The following is a 27423-nucleotide window of genomic DNA, read 5'->3' as shown; positions in this document are numbered from 1 at the left end:
CTCGTCTGGTTCGCGAGGGCTTAGTCAAGCTGTGCGTTCTAGCCCCGAGATCCCTTTTTTCCCCCACCGAGAAGTTCGGGGACGATGGATAGTTAAGCCGATTCGTTCGAGTGAGGACGTCTGACCTGATTCCAGTGGAAAAGATGTCATTCCCTGAGAAGTGGAACGCTGAGCGTAAGTAAACGTGGTTCCCTTAACCCTTCTTGGTAATTTTTCCTTATACGTCTGACTCTGCCTTACTTGTTTTTTTAGCCGTAGTGATCTACCCTAGCGCAATATTGGATCTTCAAGGTTGGGTCGGTCGTTTGAACTCAATCTTCCCGTATACCGATCAAGCTCGGTGGGATTTATCCCGAGCTCGGTGGGAAGCCGAAGGCCACGGTAATTCTTGAGTCTTGATGCATCCGTGTATTTTGACGTAGCTTGCTATTAGTAGCATTCTCCGTCCCGTGCACTTAACCTCTGCATCTATGCAGGTCTGGGAGGAATCCCACTGATAAGGGAGGTGCCGTCCGTTGGAGGGGACACTCTGATGTTTGACGAGGAGAAGAAAAGGCAGGAGAGCCTATCGGTTGGCCACCGGAGCCCAAGAGGGTCAGAGTGGAGGATTCAAAGGTTGACCCATCGACTCCAGTCTCCGGGGCGACGGGAAATCCTCGTGCTGAAGGTGGGGGAGAAAGAAGCTTCTTGGAACCCTTCGTAGATCGTTTGGTGTCGATTAATCCTCAGGACGTGGGGATAGATGCTTTCGGACAGGAGTCTATTGTTGGCGCGGCTCAGCTTTGTGGCAGTGAGCCAATGGATGGGGTAACGAGCACTGCCCTTGAAATGGCAAGTGGCTGGAGTCCTCCTCAAACCCGGACTCCTTTGGCAGGCAGTTTAGAGGGACCGCGATCTGGGATCCGGGATGAACAGAGGATGGAGATTCAGGCTAACCCCATTAGCCCGTTGGATATTGTTGATTATCCAAAGGGGGAGATACTTCCATCTTCTGGAAAGCAAGATGAGTCTTGTAAGGAGCCTTCCATGGCGGGAGCACTGATCAAAGGCGAAGACGCACTCAGGAGGCCAGTGATCATTCTTGAGGGTAGTTCTGAGGTCAACGCCTCATCTATTTTTGGCAAGATGGGCAGGTTTTGTGAGCGGGTAACTTCATCTAGCCTTGTCTGCTGCTTCGGACTGCTTTAGGCTGCTCCGTCCTTTATCCTCTTAACTCTTTTTTTTATGTGGTTCCACACCGAAGCACTTTATAACCAGGCCCTCTCCTAGTATCAGCACGAGGTGAGTCATCACGAGCGTAAGAAAGCCTATTTCATCGAACATGTTATTCATCCTCTGTTTATACTGTCATTTGAGCACCTGTGAAATTCCATCACCTTTAACTTCTTGGGCCCCTATTTGCGTAGTTTGAGAAGAAGAACGCCCTATTGAGAGGGGAGCTTCGGGCCATAGGTGCTGAAATCTACGAGCTTAGTCGGCATGTGAGTGAGGTATCTTTCTAAAGGGACAGCCTCAGGGGGAGAGTTTCCTTGATTTAGCGTCAGCTCCAGGATGAGAAGGCGGATGGTGACAAGTATAAGATCCTCCATTCTGAGCTTGTGGCTATACTGTTTCGGATCAAAGTTGAGGCCGAGGCAATTGTAGCTTTGCATGGGGAGGAGTGGTCGTCGCAGATTCTTGCGTTGAGAGGGCGTTTGAGGGGGCTTTCCCAACTTTACCTCAAGCCGCGAATCGTGCTTGGCCAAGTCCACGAAGGCTAACCATCGAGGGCGCATTGGAAGGCAGTTCAAGCGGGGTAAAAAATGGGGTGGATCCCCGGAGAGTAAGGAGGCCATCGAGAAGGGGCTGTCGGGGGATTCGTAATCGCCCAGATACAACTTTTGAGGCCATTGGTTCGGCAATAGATTAGGATCTGCTGTTTTTTCCTGTTGATCTCCCTGTTTGTATACAATACATTTATTTCGGAATATGTATGAGGAAAATCCCGTGGCTTTGTTTCCCTTATTCCTTTTCTGTTCTGAATTCAGCAAGGATTGGCGAAAAAATCTTAGACCCGCAATATAGCCCTGTGGCCTATTTAGGCTGGCTTGGGAATTATCGTGTGGCTGGTTGATGCAACCTCCGATGTGAACCGCCGTGAGGGGTCTTGCGCTTTTGCCTAGCCATTTGCGTTGGGTTTCCGGGCCGGGTTTGTCCTGAGCCTTATTGATTTCTGCTCTCCTGTGTCTGCGAGGTTGGGTGATGACGGTTATTTTCCCTTTCCCTTGGGCATTTTATTTGGCCTGTTTTGGGTTCTCTCTCCGAGTCGCATTACGACTCGAGCTTTAGTTAACCCTCAAGTTTTTCTGTGCTTGTATGGGCGGATGTTGATGGTTTTTATTTCTTGCCCATGGGCGTTTGTTGTTTCAACTGTCTTGGGTCCGGTCTTCGAGTCGCGTTGCGACTCGAGCATTAATTGACCCTCATGTTTTTCCGATCTTCAAACCGGCGATAGTGGCTCTTATGTTGTTTGGTCGTTGAGACCTTTTGATATGCGGCCCTAAGGCTTGTATAGTTAACAATTTTGGATTCGATCTCCGAATCAGGTTACGACTCGAGCTCATTTTAATCCTCAAGTTGTCAATTTTCAAGCTAGCGACAATGGCTCTTATGCTTTTACCCGTGGGCTTTTTATAGGCTTTGTGTTCCGCTCGTTAAGGTTTTTTGAAATAATTTTGCCTAACGCGTCGTCGGTTCCGGAAGAACCTCGATTTTAAGTCGTTATCAGCGATGTTTGAGCACCTCGAGAGGTTTTTAGCTCGTAGGTCGAGTAGATCGACGCCTTGTGATTTGGAGCTGACATGTTCGAAGCTCATTATGAAGTATATTCGAAGTAATTGCCTGCAATTTTGTTTAGCGACGGTCAGGCGTCCCCGAATCGCGTTAATTTGGCTGTATCAGCCGTTTTGACCGAAGTCATATGTGTTTGTCCGGAGCCGTTTTTGATCCCGAGTAATAGTTTAGGTGTCTACACTGAGGGTATGCCCTTTCGAGATTTTACAAATGCGACGTATAGCCTAAACTTTGGGATTTTCATGCCTGTTGAGGTCTTACGGTTTGTCATGCCTATTGAGGTCCTATAGCTTGTCATGCCTGTTGAGGTCTTACAATTTGTCATGTCGGTTGAGGTCTTACAGTTTTATCATGCCTGTTGAGGTCTTACAGTTTGTGTTGCTTTGTAGAATAGATCTGGTTACACCGAGTATGCCCACTAAGGGTCTTACAGTTTTGGGTTTTCTAGTGCATGGCGATTGACGACAGTCTCCAAGTCATCGAGTTTGCTTAGGCCTGAAGGCCATTATTCGTGAGCCTGGAGTTACCTTGTTTGAGTTTTATGAGCCCAAAGTTCCGACCCCGGGGTTGTGCGGGTGCCGAATTATTGATGCAAAGTCTCCCAGTTTTTCGGGATGCATTTGGTGGAAAGGCCTTCGCCGTGAGTAAGTCGAAATATGCTTTTCCGGAGTACGAGATGCCGGAAGATTTTCTTTATTGCTTGGCATAAATACATGTTGTAAATACATGTTGTTTTGTTTTTTGGAAGCTCAGCCCGTGCGGTCGCGACTCCTCATACCATTCGATCCAGTACGTTCTTTCCTATCGGAACCTCGTTCGTCATTTTCTCCGGGCAAGGCTGGTTGTAAAGGAAGTCCGGTAGGCTCTTCGAATCCTTCTTGGGATGTGAGTGGATGTCGCCTCATTAAAAACCTGGCCGGCAAAAACCCGTTTCGGGATAAAAAACCTGGTCGAAGGAAAAAAGTGCGATGTTGGCTTGAGGATATTTGTGGGGTTTCACAACCGGACGCCCTAGCAGTAATACCGCTTAAGCATCGATACATTCTAGTTACTCGTAAGTTGCTCGCCCTCCATGGTACCAATCTTATAGGATCCTTTGCCAACTATCCCAAGGATACGGTACGACCCTTTCCAATTTTTACCCAACTTCCCTTCATTAGGGTTTTTGGTGTTGAGAGTAACCTTCCTTAGGACCAAGTCTCCGATTCCGAAGTATCGGAGATTCATTCTTCTGTTGTAGTATCTTATGATTTTTTTCTTCTAGGCATCCATCTGAACCATCGAGGCTTCCCGTCTTTCATCGAGAAGCTTGAGGGTCGTTGCCATGGCTTCGTTGTTTTATCCCTCATTACTGTGCCAAAATCTTGTGCTTGGTTCCTCGACTTCCAGTGGTATCAGTACTTCGGCGCCATATACTAGAGAGAATGGTGTCTCCCCGGTGCTCGATTTTGGAGTTGTCCGATATGCCCACAGTACATTGGGTAGCGTTTCTCTCCATTTTCCCTTGGTGCTTTCCAACTTCTTTTTCAAGTTTTGAATGATGGTTTTATTCATAGATTCGGATTGGCCGTTTGCCCACGGGTGGTATGGCATCGACAGGATTCTCTTGATTTTGTTGTCTTCAAGGAACTGTGTTACCTTGCTCCCGATGAATTGCCTCCCGTTATCGCATGTTATTTCGGACGGGATCCCGAACCGGCATATGATGTGTTCCTATATAAAATTGATGACTTCCTTCTCTCTTATTTTCTCGAAGGCCAGCGCTTCCACCGATTTTGAGAAGTAATCAGTCATAAATGGCCATGGTGATAGAACAAAATGCAGTTGTTCGCCGGGCTGGTGGATCATAGGAGTGAACCTCTGACACTTGTCACATTTTCGGACGAATTCTCTGGCATATTTTTCCATGCTATCCCAATAGTAGCCTGCTCTAATCACCTTTCAGACTAAGGAATAGGCCCCGATCCATGTTGCCCGGTCCAAGCATATCGCCAGGGGGCCATCGAAAGTTCTCCTGTAGAGAGCCCTATTTTCGTCGAGGGAGAACCAGGCCGCTTTGGTTCGCAAGGCCCTCGATTCTTTTAGATCTATGGGTAGCTTCCCATCCTTCAGATAAACAATGTATTTGTTTCTCCAATCCCATGTCAGGCTGGTGGAGTTAATTTTCACGTGACCTTCCTCGACCACGGATTTGAACAGTTGGACGATGATTCTGGGGAAAAGGTGTTCTTCTTCAGCGAAAGACCCCATGTTTGCGAGGGAATCGGCCTCGCTATTCTGCTCCCAGGGCACATGGACCAAGGTCCATTCTTTGAAGCGATGTAATGCGATTTAGATTTTGTCCAAATACCTTTGCATCCTGTCTTCTCGAGCTTCGTAGCTTTCGTTTACTTGGCTTACCACGAGGAGCGAATCACATTTTTCCTCGACAGTCTCGGCTCCTAGACTTTTGCCCAACTCCAAACCTGCATTCATAGCCTCGTACTCGACTTTATTATTAGTTAGCTTTGCGGTTTTTATGGATTGCCTAATTATGCCGCCGATGGGCGGCTTTAGGACTATACCGAGTCCGGATACTCTTACATTTGTGGCACCATCTATGAACAAGGTCCATACCCCGGAAGACGTCCCTGATTTTACCAGAAGCTCCTTCTCTACCTCGGGCACGAGGGATGGCGAGAAGTTGGCTACGAAATCCGCCAGGATTCGGGACTTGATGGTCATCCGAGGTTGATACTCGATATCATACCCCCAAGTTCAATGGCCCATTTGGCCAATCGACCCAATAAATCAAGTTTGTGCAGTACTCTCCGGAGGGGATAAGTCGATAGGATGCAAATACGGTCGCACTAAAAGTAAGGCTTCAACTTGCGCGAGGCGCTGATCAGTGCGAGAGCCAATTTTTCTAGATGGGGGTACTGGGTTTCAGCGTCATCCAAGGTTCAGCTTACATAATAAATAGGAAATTGCATACCTTGATCTTCTCGGACCAGTACGCCGCTTACCGCTATTTCGGACACGGCCAGGTATAGGTATAATGTCTAGATAGGAACCGTTTCAATTCTTCTAGGGCGTGTTGGCATTCTGGAGTCCATTCGAAGTTGTTCTTTCTTTTGAGTAGGGCAAATAAATGGTGGCTTTTGTTTGATGATCTCGATATGAATATGCCCAGGGTCGCGATCCGCAACCGTTATTTCTTCTATGGCCTTTATTTTGTCGGGATTTATTTCGCTTCCCCCTATTTGAAACATTGCACCCCGGGAATTTTCCCGAGCCTACTTCGAAGGCACACTTCTCAGGGTTGAGCTTCATGTTGTAGCTTCCGAGGATGTCGAAAGATTCCTGCAAATGGGTCAGATGGTCCTCTGCGCGCATGGATTTGACTAGCACATCATCAATGTATACCTCCATTGATTTACCTACTTAGTTCTCGAAGATTTTATTAACTAGGAGTTGGTATGTTGTTCCAGCATTTTTTAGCCCGAAGGGCATTACGTTATAGCAATATGTACCATACTTCGTAATGAATGAGGTCTTTTCCCTGTCCTCGGGGTTCATTTAGATTTGATTGTACCCCGAGTAGGCATTGAGGAAAGTGAGGGTCTAGTGACCAGCCGTAGAATCGATCAGGGGATCGATGTTAGGCAACAGGAAGGAATCTTTTGGGCATGCTTTGTTCAAATCTTTATAGTCTACGCACATCCTTAGCTTGTTCCCCTTTTTTGGCACTACCACTACGTTAACTAGCCATTCGGGATACTTTACCTCCCTAATAGATCAAAATTTAAGAAGTTTTGCTACTTCTCTTTGATGAAGGCATGTTTTACCTTGGAATACGGCCTTCTCTTTTCCTTCACGGGTTTGAATTTGGGGTCAACGCTTATTTGTGGGAGGTTATTTCCGATAGGATACCAGTCATATCTAAGTGGGACCAGGCAAAATAGTCAATATTGTTAGTAAGGAATTGAATAAACCCTGTCCTGAGTTCGGGGGTCAACCCCATTCCCAGGTATACCTTGCGATCCAAGAGGTGTTTGATCAAAACGGTCTGCTCCAGCTCTTCGACTGTTGACTTGGTCACATCCGATTCCTCCGGGGCGACGAAGGTTCGGGGGGGGGGGGAGAAAGAAATCTTACTCATCGTCTTCAAGGGTCTACACGCTTCCTTCCTCGTCCGAGGCCGGGCATGTGGGGGTTGGCATCTCGTCGTGTACCGCGAAAATTTCCTTCGCCGCCTGCTTTTCTCCATGTATGGTTGTGACTCCATCCCTTGTGGGAAACCTTATCACCTGGTGCAAGGTCGAGGGCACTGCCCTTATGTTGTGTATCCAAGGTCTGCCAAGTAAGGCGTTGTATCTCATGTCACCGTCGATGACCTGAAACTCGGTGTTCTGGGTTGTGCCAGACGTGTTGATCGGGAGGGTGATCTCTCTCTTCGTTTCTTCTCTGATCATGTTGAAGCCATGGAGGACTCGAGGAGTGGGAATAACTTGGTCGAGTAGTCCCAGCTGTTCTACTACTTCTGACACGATTATGTTGACCGAGCTGCCTGGATCCATGAGCACGTGCTTTATCCTGGTATTGTTTGAGAGAAACGATATTACTAGCGCGTCGTTGTGCGGTTCCATCATATCCTCGAGATCCTCTTTGCTGAATATGAGGGTATCTTTGCGTAAGCGTTCTCGGGACAGTCCCTCTTTTGTAGTAGACGTTCTTGTTCGTTTGGACACGGGTCCTCGGGAAACGTTGGTTCCCCCAAAAATCATGTGGACACCGGTCTCTAGGTCGGTCATGCCTCTGTCGCCTTTGAGGTTTAGGCTTCCCATTTCACTAGTCGAGTTAAGCGTTCCGTCTTGAAAGCGCAAATCTTGGGCAAGAAAAAGTGTGAAAGATAACTTGCATTTTTGCAATGAAACCAGCAAGAAAATAATCACTATTATTTTTAGCTCCACGGTAGGCGCCAAATTGTTAACCGTGAAAATGGTAATAACAATTAAATTTCTAAATGGGATTCTAAAAATACATGATCTATTCTCATGCTAGTTGTTTAGAGCAGTTGATGCTAGGAATATGAAGTTTAATGATGAAATGCAAGCTAAAACAAGGCAGTAATCAAATCGAGGGGCATGCTGCCTGGATATAGGACTGATCGATGGGGGACCTTGGAGTCGATGCCAGGGTCGAGCTCGAGCTATCGGGGGCATTTAAGAATGGAATAAGAGTTAAGATATGATTATATAAGGCTTGTTATACCCAATGCCAAGCAATAAAATAAAGAACAAGTAAGATAGCGATAAATATTAAAGTGGCCTCGGGCTAGAGAGAACGAGCAAGTTAGAAAGAAGAGAGAGAGAGAGATACTATTGCACTTGTGGAGAAATGGAGCAACATCAATTGAGCCTACAAAGTGATGGAGATCCCCTTTATATAGGAGGGGAATCCGTTATAATACAAAACGTGTTAACCGTAAAGGTGTGGAGATAGGATGGCTAGACGTGACATCTTAAAAATAGGCCCAAGATAGACCAACCTTGTCAGGTTAAGCCGCGTGCCTTGGGAACTCCCCCCTCGCCTGCTGTAGCCCGCTATATTTGTCAGAATGCTATATCCTTTGGACCGATATATGTCGAACCACGAGGATGAGTCTCGACCTTGGCTTCGAGCTTTGAGGGACATGACCACGAGCCGGTCCTTACGACGGGGAAATCGGTCCCCCAGATTCGCCGTGTACAGTCTTCCCACACAAAGTTAAACCTTAATATATCCACTAATTAAATAATTATAACTCATTTCTTGTAGTGTATAAAATACACATAAAATCTCTACTTTTCCCGCAATATCGCCTTAAACATACCTACATATAAAATAACTCAATTAAGCCCAAATATAGTATAGTTTAGCATTAAAGCCCCAAAATATAAGGTAAGTAATGCATTAAAAATATGTAATTATAGCCAAACATCAGGACATGATGCACCTCCAACTGTTTGGGAGAATTTTTCAGATACCTTCCATGACCAGTAATTACCGCGGGAGATGTGACAGGCTTGACCACAATGGCCAATGTCTATAAATAACAACACTTGGCCTCACATGACCGTCAATCATAAATACTGAATGTTAAAATATAAGAGCTTACCTGATGACCTACTAGTTTGAATCGGGTTGTGCTGAAGTATCCCATCTTGAGCTATATCTCCAGTTTAAAATTGATGGAGGTATTTAGACTTCATTTGTTCCTCCGCTTCCCATGCCATCTCTTCCATGTTCTTTCTTCTCCATAAAACCTTTACGCCGACTACCTCCTTATTTCGTAGCTTGCAGATTTGTTGATCATAGATGGCAACTGGAACTTCCTTGTACGATAAATCCTCCTTAATCTGTACATCATTAGTGGGCAGCACTCGTGTAGGATCCCCAATGCACTTCCGTAAATACATCCATATGAACACCATATAAATAAAGGTGATATATCTTATGTGCATGGACAACTGCAGCTAACTCGAGGTCATGGGTCGGATAATTCCGCTCGTGCTTCCTAAACTTCCTTGAAGTGTACGCAATTATCTTTTCATGTTTCATCAGGTCACATCCTTAGCACAAACCTGAGGCATCACTGTTGATACCCAATTTTTCCCTCATATATTTTTAAGTATACATATATACCTTTAAAATAGTGCATGAGCATCATCAAGTATTTTTCCATAATTTTTAAGGGGGTTTAATAAATTTATTCTTGCATAAATAATTATTAATTGCATCACAAATAATTTTATAATGATTTATTATTTAATTTTTTATCATTTATATTCATATTAAGCTTTGAATATTTTTATATAAACTTATTATAATTGTATTTTGCACCCTTAGGCTAAAATTGCATATTTTGCAATAATAACACATATATATGCATAATTACATTATTTATACGGAAAATAACTTTCTATATTTTTTATAATATTAAGTAATTATTTTAAATCATTTTCATGGACAAACTGATATTTTTACTATTTATTAATTATTTTTATAAATTATTTACTGATTTAATTGGGTATTTAAAATCTAGCTCTTTTTTTTAATAAAGTTTGGACCTATACACTACACATTACCCCGGCCCAATACCCTAATACCCAGTGCCCAAATACCCATCAACCCAGACCCATACCCATTTAAAAACCCGAACCAATTCCCTTTTTAAATCACAGTTGTTGATCTCGGAAGATTAACGACTCAAAGTATCCCAACCCTTTTTAATTATATCCTACCCGGTCCAACCCTAACCCCATTTCACCCACTCCGCCGCCCTCAAACTCTCTCATCTCCCCCACCCCTTTCTCTTTTGAAACCCTAACGACTCTTTCCCATCTACCCTCTGATTCTAACCCCAGAAATGGAACCAACCTGTGATTCCTTACCTTATTTGGTCCTATTTCCTTACTGGCTACCCGTTCTTTTGTGTTACATAATAGCTTTCCTAAAATGGCAAACAATCGGGAGAGATCCAAATCAAATCTAGTTCAAAATCTCTAACATGTTTATTATTTCCATCTATGTTCACTCTAACATATGTAAGTACGAATATTTTCATATATATTATGGATTCTTATATAACCCTAAGGTTAGGGTTTTCAGATCTTTCCAATTCGAACCCAAAACTGGTTTTAACCTTTTTTTTATGTTATTCCATATATATCTTCTTATTTTTTTGTTAAATCTTTTAGTTACCCCAATCTAGGGTTTCAAATATTCTTTAATCGAAACAGATCTAGTTTGTTTCAATGAATAACCTCTATCTATGTTTATTTTACTGAAATACATGATTTTTTACCTTTGTTTTTATCGATTCTATGGCTTACCTAAAATTAGGGTTTCAAACCTTTTTATTTTGGGGCCATATCTGTTTCGATTGTGTATTCTGTAAACATGTTTATGTCCATGTTAATCCTATGAAGCATGGGACTCTTGCCTTTTATCTCTGTTGATTTTATGGTTTTACTCGAAAATTAGGGTTGAAACCTTTTACTGACTTACGTTTACTCTTTCCTTTCTCATATAGTACTGATATTTTCCTTATTTTGTTCACCCGACCTTGTTCCTTTACTTTTTTACTTTATGTGTTGATTGATAATTGATTCTATATCATACTTACCTTAATCTAAGTAGTACTTGCCTAATTACTCATTAATTGACTGAACTCTAACTTCAATTCATTTTGGATTTATTTTCTTTCCTTATTTGTGTATGTTTGATTTATTCCCTTATTTGTCTGCCTAATTGAACACCATTTAAACCCTTTCCCCTCTTCCCTTTAGGACAGACTCAAACACTCATACTCTCACTAAAACTTAGTTCTTTTACTCAGATTCTGTGCTCATTGTTTCTGGTCTTGGTTGGCTGTAAGCCAAGGCCAAGTGATTTTGGAACTTAACTGTTGTAGCATATCTACTTGCTTTCTTGCTTAACTGGTAAGCCCTAATCCCTTATCGTTTCATTCTCCATGTTTTTCATAATCAGTGTTACTTGAACATCAGGTCTTGAACCTTACTTTTAGCATGATTCTACTTTTTATGTTCCTATGATTCTCTTTTAATCTTATGGTAATATTGCTAGTTTAAGATTAGCTATTTTGAATAATATAAATCCTCTTATAATTTAGCTTAATTTTCAAATTTGTCCGGGCACACTATTTATTAATCCTACACTTGTTTGAACCTTACATTCTTAAGGTACTACAAGCATGTATTTAGTTAATTTGTCATAATTTGTTGCTTAACTCATGTGCCCTGTCTATTAATATGTCATGTGATGATCTGAGTGCTTTGCCTAACTTATTTATGTGATTAAACAATAGTTGTCTTAAATGTCAGCATTCTCCCTTAGTGTAATTAAGTTAGTCTTCTAAATTAACCTGTTTGAAACTATGTACTTAGCAAACTTTGCTGTTTTCTGAATGCAATTCTATGTTCTAAACCTTGTTTCTTCTGAAATCAAACTGTTTTGAAATCTGGCCCTATTCCCTTTTATATGATGATTTTTAAAACCTCACTCTTAGTCATTTAGGTTCTCAACCACCGCAGTGTAAGTACTGCTCAGGGTCCACATGAGACTCCTGTGAATTCTAACATACTAGGAACTGGTTACCCATCTCTTATGAATCATCTGCTGAATATATGGTTCTGGTGTGAGCATTGCCATGGGTCTCTAAGGCCCTTGGGACCTTTGATGCATTGGAAACGTGGTTCTATATGTGCTATGAGTGAATCACTCATATTTTGGCTATGTTGTACTTATGAAATGAGCCTCAATGTTGATTGGTGTGAAGTCCAGGTTCCCAGGTTCAGTTGGGCTTAATGAAGGCTCCCTATAGTTTGTCTTACCACTATTATGTAATTTATTCATTTATTCTGGACAGTAATAACTTTGTAACAATCAAATTCTGGGGTATATAGTAAAATTGGAAAGAGTCTTTATTCTCTTTTGGCAATCAGGGTAAAAATTCTGACAATAGGGTTTCATTTGCTCTATTAATCCTGTTTTACCTCATCTCTGTTGAAATCGTGTGGGTGATGTACTATGCTTGCATATTAGAAATCCTGCCTATAGGAAATTAAATTACATTAGAAATCATGCCTATAGGTTGTATTAACTTGTCCAACAAACATATGTTAGCAATCATGTCTGTAGGACCTCAATGTTGATCTAACTATTTGTCCTTTCAGGCAACGTGCACAATTTCTGCCCTTGTGCTACTTAATAGATATCATGCCTATAGGATTTAAATCAATTCAATAACAGATATCATGCCTATAGGATTAAAATCAGTTTCAAATCCTAGAGATCATGCCTATAGGATTTAAGTTAGGTTAGTAATTAGAAAGCATGCCTATAAGATTAAAGGGAAATACAAGGCTATGAAACTTGTCTATGAAGCTAAAATTAGTGTGCAACTAGAAATTATACCTATAGGGTTAAAAATAGTTTGACATTAGATATCATGCCTATAGGATTCTACTAATTGATTCTGAATACAATCGCCACTGTTAATCACTTAGACAATATGCCTATAGGACTTAATGGCAATTCTGAATCTGTAAGTGTGATTCATTACAGTTTGAAGTGCCTAGATGGTATTCGTTAAAATCAATAGGCAAATAATAGGTCCTAATACTCGCCTCAATGAATCTGCTTCTATATAAAGCTGCTCGCCTATTTCTGGCATAGATATCCTGCCTATAGGAATTTAAGATTGATAAAGACTGTAAATTAATTACGTGCATTTGTTGTTTACGTGCAGAGGTTAACATGAGCCCATATTTGATTTGTATTTGCAAGTCCTAACATGTTTTTGTTTGTTGCCTAGTCTTTTACATTTAGAGAAACCTAGGCTTAGTTTAGAACTATCCCAAATAGAGGTCCTAATACCTCCAGGGCCATAGGTAAGGGACGGGTAATGCACGCATAGGAATCGAACATGAATCAATTAGAGCGCTTTAGGTAACAACTTGGAGATAGTAATCGGGTAGCAAGAGATAATAGTTTGTGCCCACTAAATAATATGAGTAACCCTCCGACTCGAGGGAGTTGCGAAGTATTATTTATGTTGCATAGGGCGATCCTTTAGGCTAATTTCGAGCCCTTACACGATCTCTAGTGATGTAAACTGTTACAACATGAGTTATCTGCTCTAGGTGCCCTAACGCACCTTAATCCTTTAGGTGGCGATTCTAATCAATTCCTTTTCCCTACTTTATCAAATGAGTCATTAAAAGTCTAAACCCGATTTCACGAGAAAAAGGGGGCGCGATAGCATAGCGGCTCTACTGGGGATATCCTTAGGCTCTTACGATTATGAATTTGATCTATAGGAATTTGTCTTTCTCGATAAGCATATTTTTGTTATTATTTGAGTACCCCACTCTTGTTCTCCTTTTTATTGCTACATGCACATCCTTTTCCCTATTTCCCCTTTATATGTACTCATATGCAACTCTTCGTTTAATTCGATTACAACGTGTGTTTCCCCTTATCATGTTTACTTGCTCCCAACTTTTAATTTTGCTATATCATGTATCTCCCCAAGCATCACCCATTTATTTGCTTTATTACAATTCCTTCATTTCGTGAACTAACTTCTTCCTTATTTTTCTTTCCTTTATGTCTATAAGTTTATTCAATACTGCATTTATTTTTTTGAAAATACTTGACAATGAGTTATTTTGCACAAATCATGTTCAACATCATATTCCACTCGTATGTACTCATACCAAAGCGGAACTTGATGAGTGTCCGTGCTCTTCCTAAAAACACCCTTTAAATTTGTAAAGGCTTATTTGCGGTAAAACTAGACGATCAGTGGTGCAGTCGATGGTTCTGTGCCTTTCGCTCTCAAGTTGTCCGCTTGAGGGTACCAACCTAGATATCTATAGAAACCTTACTCTGATGACTGTACATGCATCATGATCAAACCTAGCCTGAGTTAATATTTTGTCCGCATGATAACCCTCTAAGAAAAACCATGTCCATAGTCCACTGGGATTTCCATAATCCCAACGGGCGCAACCACGATATGTGCATTATTTGGAGAGATAAATGCCGACATGCTAATCGTTAATGTGTAAGTAGTCGAATCCGCAAGGGTCTAACTCTATTTAAATTGCGGAAAATAAGGCACGAAGTCCCCAGGTTTGGCATGGTCCGAAGTATACCACCGTTATTGTTGGATTGGTGGGAAAACCTTTTGCCAAGCGACAAAAATCATGTGAAAAGGGTTCTTGGAAACTTACCCTTCTTATTGGACATCCAGCCAAACAACATGATGATCGAGGCTGCTGCTATGTTCTTGGATAGAGAAAGGGTTGTATTCCGTTTTGGCAATATAGAAATGACTCCTCTTTTGGAGGAAATAGGAGGATTCACTGGATTACTGTGGGATAATCCCGATTTACTAGTACCAGAAAATCGCACGACCGAGGGTTTCTGAAGATGATGGGTCTGAGAAAGAATGATGACTTGGAGTGCCTGAAGAAGTCCTACATACCCTTCGACTTCCTCTATGAACGATATGGACATAGGAAATCTTGCCGTACATTTCATGATGAATTCTCCTTCACCTGCCTAGGTTGGACTGATCGTAGGGTTTTTATATTCATCTTCTGCTTCTTGGGTATGATAGTGTTTCCATTCCAAGGGGATAGAATTCACACCAGGTTGTCCTTGGTAACCAAATCTTTAATGGAGGGAATTGAAGGACAAACATACACTATTGTTCCTATGACTGTGACAGAAATATACCAGGCTCTGTATTGTTGCAAGAAAGGGTTCAAATATTTTGAGGATTGTAAAATGCTGCTGCATATTTGGTTGTTAGAACATCTTCAGAAGGGCCAATACCGCCAAGAGTTTCCACGGAGACCATGGATTATCACAGAGCTTTCAACCATTCGAAAATAATGACCTTTATCCAAGACAGGTTTGCACCGCCAGAGAATGCGAAAGAATGGGCACTTTTTTTAAGCAATTTGAATAAGGACAAGGTTCGCTGGATGTTCGAGTGGTTCCCCACTAACGAATTCATCATCAGATCCAGTGATGTTCTGCATTTGGTATTGATTGGGTTGAGAGGAATACATCCCTATGTTCATATCAGGGTCATGAGACAAACTGGTAGAAAACAAGTCATACCACGAGTCTCCAATATGAGTCATCACAGACCGATTTTCAGGATGATGCCGTTCCTTACAAATGTGAGGCCCAGCACATGTGGCATTTGAAAATTATCATGGAAAAGGATACAATCGAGCCAGATCGATATCACGCAGGTCATGTGTACTTCTACCTATCATGGTTAGGAGATAGAATAGTAGGAATAGTCGAGCCAGGGGTTGGTCAAGGAAATATGGGCATAGATGAGGCTGCTGAAGCACAAGTGAAGTATGAGAGGCTATGCAAAAGGGTCCTTGAATCTGAAGCCATGCATTTGGAACAACACAAGTGAGACATGGAGTCAATTAACAAGTGGAGGAAAATTGCTACAAGGTCAACAGAAAGGTTGGAATATTAGGAGCAGGGTCTAATGGAACTGGATGGGAAGATGAGGCAAAGGGTCGTAGACTGTTATAATGCAGAGGGCAATGAAAGAGGACACCTAGAAAGGGCGTACATGCTGCTGGACATACACGACCTGGGGAATCTAATTGATGAAACCAAGAGGGTCAAATATAGGGAAGGTCCCTCTAGCACCAAGTAGATTAGGTTTATTTGTTTTGAGTCGTTTGGAATTCGAATGTAATAAGGCAGATGCCATTAGTAGCTCATTTATTTATTTTCATTTTTTAGGTTTGTCTTATTTATTAAATTAATGAAATGAAACATTTATCAGCATTAAATCTCTCCAAATCTACTTGTTGTTAGGCTTACCTCTAGCGCAATGAGGTTTCCCAAATTAGGATGCAAATTTACATTTCTGTAATACATGTTTAAATACTGCAAATACTTTTCAGAATCCTTACTGACTTGTTTACCTTTTTGCATTTTTCTTTATTTTTATTATTCCCGCCCCTAAGGCTGGTTATCACATACTGACATCGTCAGCATATCGACGAAGCCTACCACACCGATTGGGGCATACAACATATTAACCAACAGAAAGCCCAACAAACCCCGAATCGAGAAACACAGGAAGTTAGTCTTCATGATATTTTTGAAATGTTACAGGCACAACAGTTGGCTATTGCTCAGTTGCAAAGCTATTCCGAAACTCCTAGCACAGTAGCGCCAGAAATAGCTCCCCCCACCGAACGAGTACCCAAGAGATCAAGCAACAACGGATCGATAACAGACCCTGCCATAGAAAAGATGCTTGGGGATCTCTCCAAGAGGATCGAGTCAGGATCGTGGAAGTTCATGCAACAGTTGCCCCTCGAGGAAGCGGTCTCGGAACCCGCTTCACAGAAATTCGGAACACCGGAACTCCCTAAGTATGACAGGACCTTAGATCCCGATGAGCGCACCACCACTTACATGTGCGTGGGAAAAGGCAGCAACCTTCAAGATGATGAGTTCGAGCCCATCTCGTTGAAGAAGTTTGGGGAAACACTCTCAAAACGAACCTTGATGTGGCGCCGTAGCCTAGTGCCTGACCTTACAAACTCGCTTACCGCACCAGCAGATTCCTCCGCAGAGTCACACGCCGATGCCATCGAAGCAGAAATGGGAGAGCCCGACACATCTGAGGCCAAACAAAGAGAGAATGAAATGCCATCGGAAGTCGCGCCTTGTTCCCTGATAGAACGAACGAGATCGCCCCCCGATTCGGATGACTAGGCAACACAAGCCTTCGCCCAAAGACTGAACGAGCCATGCCCGATGAGTTCAAGGCATTTCAAACGAAGCTTGATTAGACACCTGGCCGAGATCTGGTCGGATGCCCGTACTCGGCATCAGTCACGAATCAGGGCCATGGATGACCATTCGGGAGCCTCCTCGGGCTCGGTATACCACGGAAGGCTCCAGGCAAAAAAACTAACGCCAAACAGATGGAGGTACCATCCATGCACTGCGGATGGGATGAACTCCACAAGACGCAACCTACCTCGCAAAAATTGGGAAATGGCTCGAGGGCAACATCCTCGAAGAATCTTCAACGGAACCAGATTCGACAAGGCATGGCAGGCAGGGACACCCCGCCCAGTAGAGTACGATTTCAGCATTGCTATACCAAAGATCTTGATCACCATAAGTGAAACAAGGGACACTGAATGACTCAGACTTATTCGACCAAGACCCCTTCAAAGGAACAGCAACCTGGTGCTGGAACCGCAGGGCGCGCTGGCACGGGGTCAAAAATGGACACCAGCTCTGGAGGGCAATGTTACACAACATATTTTCGTAAATGAAAGTATGCCTTAAATAAATTTATGAGAGACCGAAAGTGAGATGTTATACCCAGCAGTATTACATTATGGTGATGTCACGTTTCACAGTATTAAGTTACGACGATGTTGCACCCTGAAGTATTGTACGTTAAAATTTCGTTTTCAGCTAACCGATGTAAGATTGGGGGAGGAGTTCATCTTGACGTTAACGTACTTACGCTATTTATAGCAAGCAATAAATAAGTGTTATGAAGAATAAGAGGGTACACGGATTAAAGAAAATGAGTTTCGTTGAAAGTGGTCAATTTGGAATAAAATACTGGTTGAGCGATAACACCCGATAATTATAAACTAGTACCATACAAGGTACCATAATCCATGGTAGTATAATGTATAAAGTATATTAAAAATGAGTAGTATTTTTAGGTAATTTGAGATAATTCTTAATTATACGGGTAATTAGTTAATTACCGGGTAACGAGACATTATCTAGTTAATTATTAAAATATGAGATAAAGATTAATTTCCTCCCAAAAACATGGCAGCTAGCCACATTTTAAAACCATGACTCTTAATAGATCTTCGTTATGTGGCAACTTAAGATACTACTTAAAAGACACTTCACCAATTTGAATATAAGACTTATAAAGTAATAAGTACACTTTGGAATAAAGAGACCTACAATCTGAATGTTTCAAAACGTTCTTAACTATTAAGCAATTCATATGTGAGCTTTTCACTTTGGAAATGAAATTGCTTAGGAAAGTCCTACAAAAATCCTTCAAAACAGAACGTGCAATTATAAAATCTTCAATAAAGTTCTGATTCTACACAAGGTTCCAACGATAATTTTTAAGAATCGTAGAAACGTAAAATTTTGCGGGTCTAAAGTTGTGTGAAATCTTTTCCAAGAATATTATACGGATTTTTCCCTACTCCAGGTATGTTAAGGACATCCTTCCTTTCTTTTGGCATGATCCATACGATATAAACGAAACATGCAAATGCACAAATTCCAAAAGTGACTCTACTCATAGGAGTAATAGAAATATCTATGTTCTTTACTTTCCAGGTGTCATAATATTTTATCATCTGTTCATGGGTATCAGAAAAATATGAAAGTTGAAAGGATGTTACATTATGATATTGCTCAAGGGGCAAAATGGTCTTATGACATTCTGAATGATTTTATTGACGTACATTTCATGCATTGCATCCACGTGCATTGACCCATGACCAGATGGCGTTATATACGCGTATATATGTAAATATATGTATATGGGATATGGGAAAAGGTTATGGCGTTATATACGCACCACCACCTGATCAGCTGGTATATGATGATGATGTTGCCCACAGTGGCTGAAATATGATTCAAACGACGTTATATACGCATATATGGGTATGTATTCAAATGGCGTTATATACGCATATATATGTATGTATTCAAACGGCATTATATACACATATATATGTATGTATATATATATATGTATATGGAATATGGGAAAGGTTATGGCGTTATATTCACACCACCACTTGATCAGCTAGTATACGATGATGATTTTGCCCATAGTGGCTGATATGATATGATGGGATGCCCTCAGAGGCTGATGATGTTATGAAACATGTACCTATGCACGACATGACATTCATACGCATATGCATGATGCTAAAAGTAATTTATGATTTACAAAGTTATTCAGACTTACAAGATGAGCCATGTACTCTATATTTCTTCCATGTCTCTTATGTACTTATTTATATTCCTTACATACTCGGTACATTATTTGTACTGACGTCCCTTTTTCCTGGGGACGCTGCATTTCTTGGCCGTAGGTCCCGATAGTAGGTCGAGAGCCCTCCAAGTAGGCTATCAGCTCAGCGAAAGATGTTGGTGCGCTGCATTTGCTTCGGAGTTGCTTGTTTGGTTAGTATGATTTAGACGTGTATTGTTTGGTATGGCGGGACTCTATCCCGACCATTATGATATTTATGTATTCTTAGAGGCTTGTAGACATATGTCGTGTATGTGAAAGATTGTACGGCCTTGTCGGCCTATGTTTTGAGTTTATAAAAGATCATGTTGCCCTATTAGGCCCGTATGTGATGTGTATATGATAGTGTGATAAGAAAGATATGTTACGTTGGTACTCGGTTGAGTAAGGTACCGTGTGCCCGTCGCAGCCTATCGGTTTGGGTCGTGACAAAAGTGGTATCAGAGCAGTTCTATCCTATGGAGTCTACAAGCCGTGTCTAGTAGAGTCTTGTTTATGGGTGTGTCGTGCACCACACTTATAAGCAGGAGGCTACAAGGAATTTAGGATTGTCACTCTTTCTTCTTACTCTAGATCGTGTGGTAGAGCTCACTTATAAGAAACTCAAATTCTGAAATTCTTTTTTTCTATTATTCATAATAAGACAATACCTATATCGAGAAAGAAGGATTAGAAAGAGAGATAGTTATGGAAGAGTTGAGTAAGAGGAAGTCGATTTTTCATGATACTTATGATAAGTAGATGTACGATCTTTAGTAGATCATGAATGTAGTAAGACGTATAAGGTTCTTGATGAGGAGCTTTATGGAAAGAATACTTATCCACTCTTACGGTAAAAAGGAATAACGAAATCGGAAGTTAGACACCAGTTTCAGGAAGTAAAAGAAGCAAGGTGAAGAAGGGTACGAGGCACCCAATTAATAAAGATTATCATTATTTACCATTCAGGAAGGGAGATATAAGCATTTTGAGTTAGCTTCAACAGTAATAGATGTACGTAAAATTGGCCACACCTATCTCAGTCATGCCCTATGGGAGCTAACGGATATGGTGTAAGAGAAGGATGGGATAGCAGGATCCGGCTGGGGTTAGAGTAACCCAAAATGATGGATTGATGGTTTGCGCTAATTCACATTTTGGAAGGATATTTAAAAGGTGATAATAGATCTCCTTATGAGATACCTAGATGGTGCACTCAAAAATAGTACAGCTAGATATGAGTACTACAAAGACATGCACTGGAAGCCTGAAAAGGATAAATATTACCTTAGTATGGCTCCCGTCCCTAGTAGAGAGATAATGCTAGGCAACCCAAAGAGCTAGCGGAGGGTGCAGAGGGGAGCTAAAAGCAAAAGAGTATCTTGTTGAAATTTTCAAAATTAAGTGATAGACAGAAATGTTTGCAGGAAATAAGAAGAGAGCTAATGAAGTATTAAGAGTAAGATGTGATGCATGGAAGATAACGGTAGGCCAAAAAGATGACAGTATTACAGAACCTATAGTCAAATGAAGGAAGAGACGAAAGGTGATGGGTCTTAAGACAACGAAAGAGTATAGGCCATAAGGTTATATCCTCATTTCGTGAAATAAGTTCGTGACTCCAACGCGACTACCAGAGGGGAGAGTTAATCCCTAGAGTAACAGAAATCAGTATGGACTGGTACACAAGATAAACTAAAATATGAATTAGGGACCGAATGATTGGAAAGTACTTGGCATCAGGGGAATTTCAGATTTCATTTCGGCGGTAATAGAATGGACCACACACGATGAATTCAGAGAATAGTCATTTAGGGAGACGCCTCTCTAGAGCAAGTAATGTGAGTAAATTTAAGCTTAAGAGATTGTATGTGCCAGTTACGCTAAGTGTCACCCTCGCGAGTGAGGGAATTTGTCATCCTTGGTAAAGAAGAATTGCCGCAAGGCGAGTAAGGATCATTGATGTTGAGAAACGACGCTAAAGATGAAGAGGTAAAACATCTATAGGTAGATCCTCGTGGATCCAACTTTTAGTACAACCCTAAAGGGGGGAATATGGAGTTATGTGGCATTAAGTCAGAATTAAGTGGTTGTAGTAAATATGGAATGGTAAAGGAAGAACGCAATAAATGAAAGAGAAATGAGTTGGCACTTACACAAATCTTACATATACGCTACGATTCAAGAATATTGTGCAAGCACGACGTCAAGGAGAGGAAGTAAAGGTTCCTGCCTGAACTATTATTAATAAATAAGGAGCCAGTGCGAGACGTAAGTTAAGACAAAGGAAATAACCCAAGAAAGATTATGAGGAATATTGATATGAGAATGGGCCAACGAGTAGTTACTAATTGGTCAGGAAGATCCCAGTTATGGCTAAAACAGGTGGTTACAGATGAGTCATCGGATCGTGTAAGATAAACATAGTAGAACCCAACATGGAAAATTCAGCCTTGAAGAATATCATTATAATACTTCAGATATATTCAAACAAGAGTCGGGGTAGTTAAAGATACCTTATGAGTGTTGCAGGGATAAAAGAAAGTGTCACTAGGAAGGCAGTCAAAATATCAGTTCAGAAGCAACAATACAAGCACAAGGGCATGAAAGTAAGCAACTACGAATGATTATAGGCAAGTAAGGACATCAAAAAGGTCTGTAATAAGCTCATAGCTTTACGAGAGTCAAGGGTTCTCCCTAAGTACTACAACGAAAGACTAGCTAAGGAGATAAGAAAGAAGGCTTCAACCTAAGCATAATGACCTAAAGAAGAAATGGTCGGGTAACAACAATCTCGCAACAACATTGTAAGTATTCCAAAAGAAAGTGGCACCTACCATGGCTAATGAACGGGAAGTAAGAATTAAAAGTAATATTCGAGATCATATGAGTTATATGAAAACTCTAGCAAGTGTGGGTACTAAGATAAGCTAAGTATGGACGCAACGAGGGGGCAGAAAGACCAGGAAAAGTAATAACTTACATTGAAAGAAAGCTAAGATGGAACGAAAGAATTATTTGATCAATGATCCAGAGTTAGTACATTATGAATACACTCAATATTTTGGAGCATTATCCAGGCAGCATATTTGTTGACAATCATACAGCCATAGAAGACTCCGGTATAAGTTAAAAGAAAGAATTAAACCCAGGGCATAGACAAAGGATTGAATTGTTAAAAGATTGTGTCATGGATATTCTATAACGCCCATGAAAGGCTAAGGTAATAACTGATACCATGAGCCAAAGTTCGGAAGATAGCTTAAGCCTACGTAAAGTTTGATCAGGAGGAAGAGGGAACTAAAGAATTACATCACCGAAGTAAATCAGGAGTCTGATTATTGGACCTAGAAAAATTATAGAAGTTGCGTTGGAGAACATGACAGAATCACTCTTAATATCATATGTTCAAGAGAAATAACACAACAATCATAATCTATAATGGCCCAACAAGGAAGCCAGTTAGAAGAAATACCAGCCTCATAAGAAATCAGTACGAAGTTCCCACCGGATTGTGTATGTACCAGAGATGCGAGTATTATAATAGAGCTTCAAGTTATGGATGTAAATTATACCTATGTGGAAGGGAGGTCAGGAAAGAGATGGAAGATATGATGCGAAATTTTAAGGTAAGGTAAAGCTGAACGACATACGAGATACTCAAAGGCAGAAGACGTGAATAGTCCATACTTCGGATAAGAGGCTAGAAGTGCTGAGATTTAATATCTAGGAATTATAGCAGCATCGTTAGTAGCATACCTTCCAGCCTATGGTCTAGGTATCGAAAAACTTGTCTAAGAGAGTAAAGAAGAATTAGAGACGATGTGATGTCTCGCTTGATGTTCCAGAACAACATAAGAAAATCTATGGTGCATGCAAGTTGAAGGAAGGATGCGGATAGAATAAATAGATATGTATAGGTCCCAAGCTAAAGTATAGTAGAGCGACAAAGTTTTAACGAAACATGAGTAAGGATGGGGAAAGGCAAATGAAAAGGTGACGAGAATGGATAAGTCCTCAGGATTAAGCCTATAAAAACAAGTTGGACAGATGGTTTCTCTAAAGTATACAAAGTTCAGTATAGCCTGAATGAACTCAAAGGAATCTAAGAATAATAGCATTTAGAGAGAATGAAATGTTGGCCTAGTAATAAAATGAAGGGATAATCGTGACAGATAAAGGATGACGTTTGGACCTTCGTTTGAAAGAAGAAGAAGAGAAGGAGAAAAATATTTCTGTAGCGGCACAAAATCAAGATACCCCATAAGTTGAATCGCATTGAGATACTATGAAATATGATTATGGAAATCACTTCAAATATTCCTCAATACAACGTAAGCCCTAGCAGTAATGTATTACGTAAAGAAGTTTCAAGTCTTCAAGTAAAGGATTATATATCAACGTTGAGGTGAATCAACAATAGTCAGATATAAGTTATAAAGTATGGAATGAGGCTAAGCCATGATTCTTAAGACGAACGGTAATGAAGGGGCATTGAAAAACTGAGATTTATACCTAAAGGGTAGGCAACAAAAGTAACTGGGAACTTGGTAAGCATACCTCAGTAAAGGTAGATTGAAGCAAAAACTATGGTATAGTATAACCCATGTAAATGTAGTAAATTCATGTGAATAGGAAACTAGATCTATGAAATAAGATATGGCCTTACTCGCAAGTTCTACAAAGTATCGAGCAAATGACTTCAGTATACCTATAAAGGCCCAGAGAGGTATCCTATTAAGCCTTGTATATACAAAGTAAGGTCTAAAGATTGACTAAAAGATAAAAGGAAAAAAAAGAAAGAAAGATGAATTACATAAGTGAACCTATAAAGCCAGGGTCATACAGGCTGCATGATAGGAGGTACCATAAGTTGCAAGATTAGGAAGATTTCGACCACAAGTCATGGCGTAGGAATAAAGGCCTAAAAGGGGGGAATACCCTGGCCTTTGGAATTATTCACAAAATAGTCGCCTACATGGCAAGAGGATTACTAAAGTATTCACAAGAGCTATGGGATATGAGAACGATAAGCGCATCAGTCAACATTCGACGACAAATGTTCCAAAGGGGGGAATGATGTTACACCCCATATTTTCGTACATGAAAGTATGCCTTAAATAAATTAATGAAAGCCCAGAAGTGAGATATTATACCCAACAGTATTACATTATGGTGATGTCACGTTTCACAGTATTAAGTTACGACGATGTTGCACCCTGAAGTATTGTACGTTAAAATTTCGTTTTCAGCTAACCGATGTAAGATTGGGGGATGAGTTCATCTTGACGTTAACGTACTTACGCTATTTATAGCAAGCAATAAATAAGTGTTATGAAGAATAAGAGGGTACACGGATTAAAGAAAATGAGTTTCGTTGAAAGTGGTCAATTTGGAATAAAATACGGGTCGAGCGATAACACTCGATAATTATGAACTAGTACCATACAAGGTACCATAACCCATGGTAGTATAATGTATAAAGTATATTAAAAATGAGTAGTATTTTTAGGTAATTTGAGATAATTCTTAATTATACGGGTAATTGGTTAATTACCGGGTAACGAAACATTATCTAGTTAATTATTAAAATATGAGATAAAGATTAATTTCCTCCCAAAAACGTGGCAGCTAACCACATTTTAAAATCATGACTCTTAATAGATCTTCGTTATGTGGCAACTTAAGATACTACTTAAAAGACACTTCACCAATTTGAATATAAGACTTATAAAGTAATAAGTACACTTTGGAATAAAGAGACCTACAATCCGAACGTTTCAAAACGTTCTTAACTGTTAAGCAATTCATATGTGAGCTTTTCACTTTGGAAATGAAATTGCTTAGCAAAGTCCTACAAAAATCCTTCAAAACAGAACGTGCAATTATAAAATCTTCAACAAAGTTCTGATTCTACACAAGGTTCCAACGATATTTTTTAAGTATCGTAGCAACGTAAAATTTTGCGGGTCTAAAGTTGTGTGAAATATTTTCCAAGAATATTATACAAATTTTTCCCTACTCCAGGTATGTTAAGGACATCTCTTCTTTCTTTTGGCATTATCCATACGATATGAACGAAACGTGCAAATGCACAAATTCCAAAAGTGACTCTACTCATAGGAGTAATAGAAATATCTATGTTCTTTAATTTCCAGGTATCATAATATTTTATCATCTGTTCATGGGTCTCAGAAAAATACGAAAGTTGAAAGGATGTTACATTATGATATTGCTCGAGGGGCAAAATGGTCTTATGACATTCTGAATGATTTTATTGACGTACATTTCATGCATTGCATCCACGTGCATTGACCCATGACCAGATGGCGTTATATACGCGTATATATATAAATATATGTATATGGGATATGGGAAAAGGTTATGACGTTATATACGCACCACCACCTGATCAGCTGGTATATGATGATGATGTTGCCCACAGTGGCTGAAATATGATTCAAACGGCATTATATACGCATATATGGGTATGTATTCAAATGGCGTTATATACGCATATATATGTATGTATTCAAACGGCGTTATATACACATATATATGTATGTATATATATGTATATATGATATGGGAAAGGTTATGGCATTATATTCTCACCACCACCTGATCAGCTGGTATACGAAGATGATTTTGCCCACAGTGGCTGATATGATATGATGGGATGCCCTCAGAGGCTGATGATGTTATCAAACATGTACCTATGCACGACATGACATTCATATGCATATGCATGACGCTAAAAGTAATTTATGATTTACAAAGTTATTCAGACTTACAGGATGAGTCATGTACTCTATATTTCTTCCATGTCTCATATGTACTTATTTATATGCCTTTCATACTCGGTACATTATTTGTACTAACGTCCCTTTTTCCTGGGGACGCTGCATTTCATGCCCGCAAGTCCCGATAGACAGGTCGAGAACCCTCCAAGTAGGCTATCAGCTCAGCGGAAGATGTTGGTACTCTCCATTTGCTTCGGAGTTGCTTGTTTGGTTAGTATGATTTAGACGTGTATTGTTTGGTATGGCGGGACTCTATCCCAACTGTTATGATATTTATGTATTCTTAGAGGCTTGTAGACATATGTCGTGTATGTGAAAGATTGTACGGCCTTGTCGGCCTTTGTTTTGAGTTTATAAAAGATCATGTTGCCCTATTAGGCCCGTATGTGATGTGTATATGATAGTGTAATAAGAAAGATATGTTACGTTGGTACTCGGTTGAGTAAGGTACCGTGTGCCCGTCGCGGCCTATCGGTTTGGGTTGTGACAGGAAACAACCATTCTACTCGATAAAAATAGCCACCGTGTGCCGTCAAGTGATCATGCTCGAATCCAGCCCCAAGGGAGGAAGGCAACCGGGAAGAATAAAGCAAACAAGTCGCGGCATATTACCACGACAGTGGAGGAGCGACGACACCGTCCAAGGAACCGTAAAATGGAGAGTAAAAATGTTCGTCGCCAGGGAAAAATGGGTCCAGGGATATATTCCAGAGGACGCCCTTACATCCAGAGAAAAGAACACCGAGACTTCGATTAGGCCTCACACTTACGCATTGGTAACCCTCTCCCTCATTTGATCTATTTCAAATAAAACATGTGTTCATGAATTCAGGTGGTTCGATCAAGCACACCAACGATGTCGGGCCAAAGTCAATGGGGCGGTCTGAACTATCGGACCAAATTGCTTCCGCATCTCGAATCTCTGATGGATTCCAAATGACGATTCCCACAAAGACCATTCTCTTGATACAACTCGTCTGAGCTCCGGCTAGGACGCCGAGCTTGATACGTTCAAATTTCAATTTAATAAATAGTGTAAGGCGGTCGGTGTCAAATATAATAACCCAACAAGGTTAGTGTCGAATCCCGCAGGGAATAGGTGTGAAAAGGTTACTCAAATAGTATGTTACTTGATTAAAGTCGTAATTCTATCCGGTT

The sequence above is a fragment of the Nicotiana sylvestris genome, chromosome 9, assembly GCF_000393655.2.
Source record: "Nicotiana sylvestris chromosome 9, ASM39365v2, whole genome shotgun sequence".
NCBI lineage: Eukaryota > Viridiplantae > Streptophyta > Magnoliopsida > Solanales > Solanaceae > Nicotiana > Nicotiana sylvestris.
This window is presented reverse-complemented; position numbering follows the sequence as displayed.